Source organism: Phaethon aethereus (genome assembly GCF_964289735.1).
Source record: "Phaethon aethereus genome assembly, chromosome: 2".
Taxonomy (NCBI): Eukaryota; Metazoa; Chordata; class Aves; order Phaethontiformes; family Phaethontidae; genus Phaethon; species Phaethon aethereus.
In genome coordinates this window covers 93959008-93972391 of record NC_138582.1, presented here as the reverse complement: position 1 = coordinate 93972391, position 13384 = coordinate 93959008, and the positions used below count along the sequence as shown (strand labels likewise).

At 40.7% G+C, this 13384-nt stretch overlaps 1 protein-coding gene across 1 annotated transcript in view; it reads right to left on the bottom strand.

Annotated features, from left to right (window-relative positions):
- Window positions 1-13384, bottom strand: part of GMDS (GDP-mannose 4,6-dehydratase) — a gene marked incomplete at its 3' end in the record, with an annotated part of 432088 nt that overhangs the window by 337368 nt on the left and 81336 nt on the right. The gene's annotated exons all lie outside the window — the stretch shown is intronic.

Genomic DNA, 13384 nt, shown 5'->3' with positions numbered 1-13384 from the left:
TGCATAGGAAGATAAGCCAGACTGCTCCTCCTGTTGCTCTAACTACACTTTTGGAGTCCGAGTCTATTGCCAAAGATGCTCGATAGAGCTCCACTTCAAAAAAAATCAAAGCGATAAAAACTAATAGAAGTTGAGGAGCTCTTCATGCAATGGCAGACAGTATTGAATTCTTCTTTTTTAAAAAAAAGTTTTTCCAAACAATCTGCTGTTATGTAAAACATACCCAACTTCTCTGCAGAACAAGTTGCATGTTACGGCACAAACACTGATAAAGACGTTCCCTCTCTCCAGACCCAAGCGTTTCTTACAAGCAGGGAATGCTCAGCTGTTCCTAAGTTATAGCTCTTCATCATCTCTAAAGAGAAACGAGAAATCTCCTGAATAACTGTTCTCTGCCTGCTAAAATATAACACAGCAGCATCACGATAAGACTAAACTGCAGCAACACTACTTAAACAAATCTGATTCCTAATTCAGATGGATTTTCAATAAATACCAGATGTACGCTGTTTACAAAGTAAATAATCATCTCATTCACAGGAGAGACTCAGTTAAGACGCAATATTCTATACAGATTCCCTCAATATCATTGCTATAAACAGAAAAATGAACACAACGTCAAGTGATCCTACACATCCCAAAATGACAACTTGTATTTTTTCCCCAACCAATATGTTTTTCAACATAGCAAAGTTGAAGAACTATGTTTCTTCCAACATCCACAAAAGGTATTGACACTAATGAAGTAGCAAAAGAAATAAATCTCATTACAGTTCTGGAAGTCATAAACAAATTATGCTCCATCTTCCATTTCTAAAATGTTCAGGGAAAAATAGAAACTTGTGTCCACGGACTGTTGTAACAGTGGAATTAATCCCTACTGATGTAAGTGTGTTCTGTCACTCCTGACCACACTGCAGTTCTAAATGATAGGTTCTCCGAGCTCAGATGTGCAGGTCTCACTGCAACAGTTCTTTGACAGAAATGTTCTGTGTGCTTTGTTATCTCTATGCTGTTTTATGCTCTAAGAAAATAAGCAAAAGCATTTTCACCACAGAAAATATTTTATTTCTCTTGTTTTGCATGCCTGTAAAACATACCGAGTAGCTTTAAGACGCACAGTGCATTTCTTCCACAGATGAAGGAAGTCGAGAGGATACACATATATTTTTAAAGCTGCGTAAACCACAAAGCCAAACTTACACAGAACAAAGAACAAATCCAGTGTTACTCAGCAAGAAGACCAGAAACATGCACGCACACATACACCCCAGCAGTCCTAATAATCCTAAAAGAAAAAAAGAAATACTGCTTTGTTATGCAAATACACCATTTCAAAATTGAGAAAATTAAGTGATGTCATTCAAGCTAATATCCTTACCTCAATGGAAAAGAGGCAAAAGACAACAACAACCCTCCCTCCCCACCAACCCCTTGCAAACATTTATTTCAGTGAGGTTTGGCTTAAATAGGAGTCTGTAGCACTTAGCCCCAAGAAGAATTACAGAGGGAGTTTTGGAACTGCTTATTTTAAAAAGTTAGCATTTGTTCTGCCAACTTGATTTATCTGAACAATCAATGCAATGCATGTATTATTGCGTATTCACAGGTTTTTCATAGATGCAATTTTTGTTCTTAGAACAGCAACATAGTAAATGGGTTCTAAAAATAAAAAAAAAGGCAACCACGTTATTTCTTCCAAGAATCTTATACATCTCCACAGAAGCATGTTTAGAGGCACAATAAAAGTTTTAAAGCATGATATACCAAATTAATTTAATACTTCGCAAGAGGAAAAAAATGGATTAAGACAGCTTCGTATTATTACACATCCAACAAATCACATGCATTTCTTTAATTTAATAGCAGTGCTTTACCAGTGTTCAAATAGCAGATATTGCATAATTGTTATATCAACATTTTTCTTAAAATTGTCACTTTTAAGACATTAAAAAAAAAAATTAAGAAAACCAAACCAAAATACATCCAGACCCACTCATACAGCTGCACGAACAGTAATTTAAGCATAATGAAAAAGCTCCAGAATTCAGAGCTATTATATTCCCACTTTCTATATTGTATGATAAACAACACTGAAAATCACCTACGCTCCTATAGACCTGCATTACCCTCTGATCCCAGTAAATTGTAGCAGCTAGCATGAGTTGCAACACTTCAAAGTGAATCAAATATGCTTTTCTTTAAACCTGTAAGAAATAAATCACATGCTGGTTCCGTTTTCTTACTAGGCTGCTGAAGGGGGTAGAGGGATCTCTAAAAATATCAAATTTGAGAAAAAGAAACATTACATGAGAAACAATTTGTTATCAAAACAGAAACCTGCCAGGTATCGTCAAGTTGTTGTAACAATTTTTCAGGCAACAGGGTTAAGAAGCATTTGTTTACAGAAAGTTAAACCCTAATGAGGTCCATCAGAAATATAAACCGTAAGGCTAACGCTCAGCCAGGATGGCTGCATGCAGAGCTGTAACAGAAATGAAATATTTCGTAACTTTAAGATAGCACCCCTTATTGACTTTTCCAGCCTTGACATAATTTCTAGACTACTCTAGTCACATTATAATAATAATTCCTCAACTTCTTTTCTACCCTCCTACTATATCTTAAAATCCCAGGGCTTGAGCAATAATTGACATCAAAGCCTTCAATTCCACCTTTTTATTTTGGGATCATCCTGCTACAAAATTTTAGATGCAGATGAGCATACAACAAAATATGCTAATGCCTAGATGACTGCAGCTATTTTGCAGCCATTAATTTTGTACTTAATAAATACTAAGTCAAACATCGTACTACTTTTATTAATCAAACACTTCTAGAGACAGATCTGCAGCTTGAATCATTTTAATAGCAAATCTAATTTTGGGGATCAGAGCAGAACGGAGTGCAGTTCTTTTTCTAAAAATGCTGACATTTGAACAAACCTTACCAAAGAATGCTCGCCTGATTGAGGACTGACATTTCCTTTCTCTAACTCGCTTAACGAAAAAATAGGCATTCTAGCCAACTCCTACAGTACCCCAAGGCAGCTGTATATCACTTTCAGTTGCAACTTGTGAATACTTTCTTTTTCTTTCTGTCTCTTTATTTTGACATGCATATTATGTTAGCTGATTTCAATCATGTCGCATGAGTGGATGACATACCTTAAAAGATTAAGTTTTGCCACCTGAGACTATTCCAGAAATTCAGTACTTTATAGCATCTCATACCCTTCTTCATCCTCTATGCGCCCGCATTATCAATAGTAGCTTTCTTTCCTATTTTATGCCTAACGACAAGTTGTTCGAGGCTGCAGTTGATGTAAGTCAACTTGAAGTGTCATTCCCCCCTCGCTCCCACTGCGGGACGGAGCTGCTCCGCTGTGTACAACGCTCTGCTGCCATCTATTTGACACAAGAAATACAACGCTGTGAATGCTGCAACCGGTTTTGCCTTCCCTTTCCCCCAACTTTCTCTTCCCCTGCAGCAGCTGTCAGAAGAAAACTACCAGGGAAGTTTTTGATCACTCCTCCCTGCTCATGCCCGGAGGCGGAAATCACTTCAGCAATTACTTTTGCACGTAAAAAGAGCTACAATTACAGCGGAGATTTGGTTATTGAACGTAAAAATAGAATTATATAATAAACCACTCTTCTCTAAAAAGGGAACCAAATATAACAACCTTCTTCTATTTAATAACCTCAAACGAGTAGCCAGTTCTAAAGTTTGCTTTAAAGCAATTATTTTAAAATTTGTAATTTAATTATGTAGCAGCAGAACTCATCCAGGGCTTGATTAAAACAGCTGCCCAGACCTAACTGGGGCCATGGCATTGAGCTAACATGAATTCGCTGGCTGTCCCCCTTCACTACACCAGACTTAAAATTCAGAAGTCAGTTAGGAAGTCAAATTACGGAGCCTTAAAGCAGAAACCACACACAAAGCACGAGATGAAGGAGGTGGTACTTTATCCGTCATCAGGGTCACAAAGATAAACACCACTTCATTCATCACAGGGTTCAGCCTGCTTTGTGTGAGACTGCACAACACAGAAACAGCGGCTAAAAGAGAGTCCCCAACTTGCATTTGTAAAACATCAAGCAAGAGACACCCACTGAAGCTGCAAAAAACTCAAAAGGAATCTGTAATCTTCAGTTACAGATTCATGACAGCGTACATTCCACTCTTTAATTACCAGGCCATATGGAAAAGTCCTGTTTCAGGGCTCAGTCTGGTCCTTTTCACATCCCTGATTAAGTACTCAAATACTTCATTTTTTCACATGGCTGCTTTCCCAATATACTTAAGTAACGTATTGGTAGAAATGTGCCTCAGCATTTAGCCTGGAAATGATCCATAAGAAAAAACAACAAAATGAAAGATTAAAAAAGCAAAAACGTAGCAAGTTATTCACACAAACTATAAACAAGGTCACTGTGATCCAAAAAGCATATGAACTCTTGTGTATTTTTCTAGGGGGGGAGGCACGGAAATACCCTACCCCAGAGCAAGGGTAGGGAGAAAAGGAGGGGTTTTCTTGAGGGAGGGAGGGGGCAGGTAAGGAGCAAATGAAAGAGCTGGAGTAGGAGGGCACAGAGGCGATACCAGCCCGCAGAACTCACAAGAGATCTTCTGTGGTATTAAAACACACCCGTAAACATAACACCCTAATTTTCTCATTGCTATTGACATAAAGAGCACTTGGTTTGGGGAGCAATTTGTTAACGCTTGTATTTGCTAAAGCATACCAGTACCACCGAGTGCGTTATTCCATTGTTCTTTTTATGTATTCATAACATTTGAAGCCATAATACATATATTTAATTATTCAAGTTAATCTGTTTAATAAAACTAATAGTTGCACTAAGTTCCTTAGTAACGCTCGGTTTTAAATCTATTTAGTCTGACAATACAAGCTGCAATTACAAAGATTGTGTAAAGTTGCCATAAATATTTAGTGGACCAAGTGGAGAGACATACAAAATCCCAATTGCTAGCTATTACTGGAATTACCTTTCTTTCTAGGCTACACAGAAAATCTCTTTGAACAGGTACTGCAAGTATTATAGTAAAAAAATTGCCCAGAATGATTCAAGTGTAAAAACTACCTAAAATGTGACTGCTTAAAAGGAATTAGATTACTGAAAGCGTTAAGCTACACAGAGTAGAACAACGCATACAAGCATCAGAAACACTTGAGAGGCTTGTTCTGCCCTCTGGTGCACTCCATCCCACAAGGACACCGCATCCCGCACGAAACCCGGGAAAGCACCCGAGCAACTGCGACAGCCTGAAGTTAAAGCCGTTAAGAGACGTGCTGAGCTACATTAAGACTGTTCAGCACCTTACAGGATGATACCCTGGATGATACCAGCACGAGCAAAAAGCCATAAAGCTTTCTGCAGGACAGAAGGTAGCCCAGCTCGTTTTTACTCCTTCGTATTTACAGCAGAGAGACTAATCGCCCCGGCTAAAGACCAAGACCCCATCCTGTGAAGCGCTGTGCACATACAGAATCTGCTGGTTTGCGTAACTATTTTCCACCGGTAACCAGAGGACAGGCGACGGACGGGCACCCAAGCACGCCACAGAACGCGGAGCCACAGGCCCGTGCAGGGACCCTTCGCTAATCGGAGGCACCCCGGGCAAGTGGGTTCTGCATTTACAGTCTTATTAGAGCACAAATCAGGGTTGGAAACTCACTTTTTAGCTAATAAAACGAACTGCCATACGTGCTAAATTAGAAGTAATTTGATATCGTCTCGAGACAATAAAATATTCTATAAAGCATAACTATAAAATTCTCTAACTCTATAAAATTAAGGTCTGTTAGGCTTATTTTTGCCTATGAATAAGTCTTACTCCATCTCTATAACAGAGCGCTGCTAATATTCTTTACAATTAACTGGACTAGATCCTGTTACTCTGAACAGCCAAACCGCTTGTTTTATAAAACACAAAAAAATTCATTAATTTTTCTCAGAAGCTGTGAGCTTCTGTGACATTCATAACAAACTTAAAACCCATGCAATAATGTAACAGCACAACAATGCATACTGAACGATAAGAACCATGAGGTACAGCATATGAAACATTTATTATGCAAGCTGTAATGTACAATTCTAAGCCTTGTTACTAATGCAATAGTGGAAAAGCTTTACAATTAATTCCTTGAATTATTTAGCCTGCAGTTTCATATAAGCAAGATCGTATCAAATTAAAAGAACAACTTTCACCATGAGGAAGCATTGCAGGATCAGAACCAAACTGGGTAAGTACGCAGTTAGCATATTAAGCACATAAGTAGTATCATTAAGATTACTGATCGGTATTTATGTGTGATTAAAAAAATCCACCCTACAAACTAGCAGGAAACATTCCTGTTTAACACAGGGACTACAATACCAAAACCCGTCTCCAGCACAAAAAAAATATTTTCAGAACTAATCTATCACATAGGCAATGGCAGCAATCACTAGAAGCTATTTTACTTCAGTGTTATTGAGATGGTTAAAGCTAAGCCAAACCAAATTGGAAAGGTTTTCAAAAGAAGGATCCTAGCAGAGAGCTGTTCTGTAAGGAGGGCACATTCCTCACGCTGGCTATTGAACGACGTGAGGACAGACCTTGAAAGGATCCCAGAACTCAACAATCAGGAGACTTCAGTTCTCAGTTCTGACTTGGTTCTGGGCTAAGTTATTTAAGCTTGTGCCGTGACTTTCCTCATAGCTAAGTACTCACTGGAAACATGCAGTGGAAATACCTTCTTCATATGAGACTGCCTCGGAGTGACACCACCCTCTCCTACAAAGACTTTCTCACAGATGATTTTCAACTACACTAACTGCATGGATCGAAAGGGGATGAGGGAAGGGGACTGTCCCTGTAACGTCACTGATAAAACCTGCAGGAGAAAGTCAGCAATAGATATTTTTAATTATTTGATTCACTTGTGACCTAAACAGAAGGATGCCAGCTTCCACGCCATGTCCCAAACACTGCCTTCCTCACCATAAAGCTGCACAGCACCACCTCCCCCCAGCAATTGTTCATAGCCACAGTTACAGCTGCAGGAAGAAGCATCCCACCAAAGACTATGGTGGGAAATGAAAAAGACGACCTGTTTCCCATAGGGCTCACGCTCCTCAGACTCGGAGTCCAGGGATGCAAACAGGTTTTACAACATGACATAGTAGTAGATAAGGCTTTCTTCAGGTAATGGGAAGAAACCTCACATAGATCTTGGTCCTCATGAAGGACTTTAATCATCCTCATATCTGCTGTAAGGACAACACAGCAGGGCACATGCACTCCAGGAGGTTTCTGGAGAGCATTGATAACCTCCTGACACAGGTGATTGAACAGCTCACAAAGGGAAATGCTATGAACACCCCATCCTTACAGTCAAGGAAGAACTGGTCAGGGCAGCCTTAGCTGTAGTGATCACGAGATGGAGAAGTTGAGGATCCTGAGAGAAGGAGCAAGACAAAAAAGCAGAATCACAATCCTGAACTTCAAGAGAGCAGACTTTTGCCTGTTCAGGGATCTGCTTGCTAGAGTACCGTGGGGTACAGCCCTGGATAGGAGCCCACAAGAGCTGGCTGATTTTCAAAGATCTCATCCTCCAATCCTAAGAATAGTCCATCCTGGCAAGTATGAAATCAAGCAGAGATGGCAGGAGGCCCGCATGACGAATAAGGAGTTCCTGGCCCCAGCATAAAAAGGAAATGCATAAGAGGTGGAAGCATGGACAGGCAACCCAGGAGTATGAGGAGACTGTTCAAGTAAGCAGGTATAGGGGTAGGAAAACCAAAGCCCATCTGGATTTGAATGTGGTGAGGGACATGAAGAGCAGCAAAAAGACAATCAGTGAAAATGGGGGCCAGCTGCTGAACAGGTCGGGCAACCTGATGACAAAAGATACTGAAGAGGCTGAGGTATCCCACATCCTCTTCACCTCTGTCTTCACTATTAAGGCTGACTTTAAGAAATCATAGGTCCCTGAGACCCAGGAGAAAGTCTGGAGCAATGAAAACTTGCCTGTGGTAGAAGACAATCAGGGGAACATTTATACAAACCAGACACGCACCATGAAACCTGGTGGGATGCACCCACGAGTGCTGAAGGAGTTGGCTGATGCTATTGCAACGCCATTCTAAAAAGATCATGGCAACCATGGAAGGTTCCCGACAACTAGAAGAAAGGAGATATCACTAACTATCTTCAAGAAGGAGGATCCCATGAACCACAGGCTGGTCAGCCTCACCTTGAACCCTGGGAAGGTGATGAGGCAACTAACCTGGGAAACCATTTCCAAATGTATGAAAGACAAGAAGGTGATTGGGAGAAGTCAGGCATAGATTTATGAAGGTGAAATCATGCCTGACCAACCTGATAGACTTCTACGATGAGATGACTGGGTCGGTGAATGAAGGAAGAGTGGGCTAAATAGGTGGACGGGGAGGTGGATTGAAAACTGGCTGAACTACTGGGCTCAGTGTTGTGATGAGTGGCACAAAGTCCAGCTGGAGTCCAGTCACTAATTGTGTACCCCAGGGGTACACAATGACCTTGACAATGGGACAGAGTGCATCCACGGCAAGTCTGCAGATGATACAAAACTGGGAGGAGTGGTTGATAATGCCAGATGGGTATACTGTCCTTCAGAGAGACCTCGACAGTCTGGAGAAAGGGGAAGGAGGGATTTTCATGAAGTTCAACAAATGGAAATGTAAAGTCTTGCAACTCCAAAGGAATGACCCCATGCACCAGTACCTGTTGGGGGCTGTCCAGCTGGGAAGGAGGTTGGCAGAAAAGGGCCCAGGGGTCCTCCTGGACATCAAGTTGACCAAGAGCCAGCAAACAAGGCCCACAGCATCTTCAGCTGCATTAGGATAAGTGTCACCAGAAGGTGAAGGGAAGTGATCTTTTGCCTCTACAGTGCTGAGTGTTGAGACCACTGGGAATTCTAGGCTCTCCGTACAGACATAATGGACCCACAAAGGGTCACAAAGGGCTGAAGGACTGGAGCATGTGTCATATGAGGACAGACTGAGAGAGCTGCATTTGTTTAGACTGAAGAAGGCTCAGAGAGGGATCTGACTGATGTGTATAAAAATACCTGATGGGTGGTGGGAAGAGTAAAGGTGACTGAGACAGACTCTTCTCAGTGGTATCCAGTGACAGGAGGTGAGGCAATAGGCAAAAAAAATAAGAGAAATACAGGAAATGCCATTTAAAAATACTAAAAAGTTTGTGGTGGTGGATGTTGGTTTTTTACTGTGAGGGTGGTGGAACTGCACAGGTGAGGAAACAGGTTGCTCAGGGAGGTTGTGGAGTCTCCATCCTACTTAAAACTTGACTGGACAAGATCCTTTGCAACCTGCTCTAGCTGACTCTGCTTTGAGTAAGGGAGTTGGATTAGACAGTCTCCAGAGGACCCTTCCAACGTTCAACCATTCTATGATTCTGTAAAATTATATGATGTAAACTTTTGTTGATGTACTTCAAGTTTCCCCTCCCTGCAGAAATCCCACTTTCCCACCACCCAGCATGCAAGCTATAGCTTCAGGATGCAGCAGAGACACAGGTGAGCACAGGTTTTTACATTAAGTTGGAATTTTCCTGCATGGGCTCCGAAGACCCTGTTGCTATTTTTATTTTTTTTTTCTTTTTCATCTTCCCTGCTGCCACTTCACCCTCCATGAAGCATGAAAACAGACATAGTCACATTAACAGGCATGGGGTTGAAATCAATTAGTTCATAACATGTTTGGATCACAGCAATTAGGGGTCAGTATTTCCTGCAGATAAAAACACAGAATTATCAGAAATGAGTAAGTTCTTTAATTTTTCCAGCATGGGGAAAGATGAGACTAAAGCCCTCTCAAGACTGAGGGCCTTCTCTTTGAAGAGCACCAAAATATAGAAGGAAAAATGGAGGAGCTAGAGATAAAGGTGAATTCAATAGACAAGTGTAAAGAGATCCTTACTCAAGTGAAGCGTTATATGCTAAAAGCCCCTTCCTTTTTACATTTCACCTTTCAGCTAACAGTGGTAGGGTTTGCTTCTTAAAATTAATTCCTGCGTGACCCCAAGCACCTATAGGTCTACAAGGACTTAAAACTAAATAGAACCTTAATATCCACTAAACTAAAGAAGAAAAAAAACCTGTATAAATCTTGCAAGGTGAAAAAAAACCACTGAATTGAGCATTTACTGGCTTTTAAAAATGTAGTTCCATGCAGGTAAGGTTTTACTCTTCAGTAATACGTACATGTTGTGCATGTAATGAACAGCTATCATAGAAAAGTCAACCCATTATTTTTGTACCTCATAAAACACATTTGCTATAAAACACCAACAGTAAGCAGGCAAAATAACCTTCTACCACCCAAATAAAGAAGTAAACTGAGCAATTATGGCTATCTGCACTACAGCCAAATTGAACAAGGCTATTTAATACATGACTACTAGATAGCAATAGCCATAAAACCGAAGCCGTTTCTTCAGTCCTACGCTTAACTGCTCAGTGCAACAAGTTTCAAATGCTGAAAGCAAGAGATCTTTTACTAAGGTTACACTGGGGGTTTTTTCCCTCAGAAATTTTTAAAAAAATAATTACCAGCTCATCAATTCAATACAACTCAAAACAAAAAAAATCTTGCAGCACATTCAAATACTGATAAGATCACTTAACCTTCAGAAAAAAAAAGTTACAAGTTCAAATCTATCTGTGTGCATCTACTGAAACGCTGTGCAAGAAGAGACATTTATATCATTTAGTCAACCTCGCATTTGGATATTTGATTTTCAAGACATTCAACAGTCAGGGGATATGAGTATAGAGTTATGGATAACAGAATTTAGATGAAGCCATCCGCATGCTACCTATACGCAATAATAGATTATGATTTAGAATCAATATACTGTAAACAATCACTCCCATGAAACCTAATCAAATGAAAACAAATCATGGTCCGCACACCGGATTCCCAAAGCACCAAAAGCCAAAGCAGCAGGACCTATAAAGACTGAATAGAGAAAATGAGGCTAAACTGTTTACTTAGTAACTATGAAGTGAATGTGCTACTGTTTTCTGAACATCCAATGGAGAAGCTACAGTGCTGAGAGCTAATCCCCATTTCTCACCAAAACAGACAGAACGCACACTGGATAATTTGTTCCTACTGATGATATCATTCTGTTAAGTTTACTCTTTTTAATAAGGAACAAGTTTCAGCCTTCTCTCACTTTCTCCCATGTACAAGATCAGATCAGCCTCTCAGTGACCTACTTTATGAGTCATAGTCCTCACTATTTATGATTCAGAAAAATGTCTTCTATGACAGTATTTCCCAGACTATTGTGGGTTCATTCCAAGAACCAATTTCATCTTCATTGGTTTCCTACAGGAAACCAGACCAACTTCCTATTATTTTATTTTCCTTCACTTCAGCATGGCTCACATAAACTAACTGGAAGTGAGAGTGATAGAAAACTTTATTTTGTATAAACACAAGCCAACATAAACACCACCAAAAAACACTGAAGACGTCAGTGGTTCAAAGTCACTAGAATGTGAAGCAAGCTAAGATTAGAAGTTCTCTTCCCTCCTTCCCCAAACATGATGCACACAGGCAAAACCAGTAAGTTTACACAATCCACGTTTAGTGGTAGGAGCTGTTCAGGTCTCTGGTGAAGACATTAACCCCTAACAGGTGGCCAAGTTTTACTCCCTCTTCTAACTCTGGGAATTGTTTTAAAATGGTAAGCTCTGTCGGACTGCTTTTAAGTCCTATCAATACCATAGTCAAGTCTCCCAATCACCTCAGTCAACAGACATGGGGTCTCTAGGTTCTCTCCTCAAGTACAACAACAGAAGCATTACCAGGGATGCTAGAAAGCATAATAGGCACCCACTGAAGAAGTCCATCTAGACTTCCAGTAGGACTTCCGACATTGCCCAAGTATTGGCCTGCTGCATTCAGGATAGCTTTTGAGCACCATTTTGACGTCTCCTCATTGTGCTCCAAGGCACCTTAGATCTCCAAAAGCCAAGACTTTGTGCCAGATCTGCATTGGCTCAAAATATTCATGCAATGATATACCCGAAGAATAAACTTTCCCAGAGCCCATGGCAGTGTCATGCAAGAACCTGTAGTGGCGGCAGCATCACCACCACCCCCCCCCCCCAACCCCTTCATGCCCTCCCAGTGCTGTGATATGAGCTGTTGGCAGCTGCAGCTGCCACACACAGATAGTTTGGGAGTAGAATGTTAGCACCATGCTAACACCACCCAAGGGACACAAGTAATTTCCGTGGAGATTGTTACCCGATGCACTAGTTGGAGAAAAGAAATGCCGCAACACCTAGCTGTGGTCTGCAAATACCCAGCAAGGTTTGCTGGCTCCGGCTTCACTCTGCAAAGCAGCAGTTAAATTGCCTTCTGGACCAAAGCTGCCCTTGGACTAACGTAGCCTCATTCTTATACTGCTGTACCCGAGGTAGTAAACCCAACCAGACTCAATGTTTAGCACAGAACAAACTGGATAATTCAAACATGCAAGAAATTTAAAAGCAAAATTATTCTCATTTCATCTCTATATTCTGTTTGTCTCGTGGATAACTGCAGTCTTTCAACATGATTTCCTCTCGCTGGGTTTCAAGGCTTACGGCGTGACATGAACACCACATTGTTTTTTGTAGGAAGGCTGACTTTTAAAACTGAAGTCAAATTGATGTTCATGAGGCTTAAATGCTCCTTCACTTCTCACCTCCAGAGAGGCCAGGGAATACTACCACTTAAGAATACTTCCACATCGCACATGACAAGGACAGCACCTATGACTGGCATATGACTTATTTTAATGACAATTTGCTACCTGGACATCAGTTTCAGTTTGCAATCATGGAGTGAAGAATGAATGAGGTTTTTGCAAGTAAATGCAGGTCACCTGTCGGTAAGCTGAGCTTTCCATGATACAGCAATGGCTTAACATACGTCAAATGCCAATTACAGTTATCCTCTCTACTATTCATTTTCTTTCCTTACGATGCAGCAGTACTTGCCAGGGTCAAGTTACTCATCTTCAACAAGTTCTTTTTGTTTCAGTTTCTATAACTTGATTTTTCCAACCAAAACCACAGAAATGTTATAATACTGCAAGTAGCAGAAAAGCTGTTTTCTCTATCTGTAGGTTAATCTTTCAAAGAATAGCGCCTGCATGAAAACTGGTTACAGACGAAGCCTTCTGATAAGTGACGCACTCAGATACACGTATTGATTTTAACGTAAAGGGAATAATGTGGTTCTAAGTGCTGTTTGGCCTAACAACACTGCATAACTTCTCCGCTAGGAGATCAGCAGCAAATTCTACA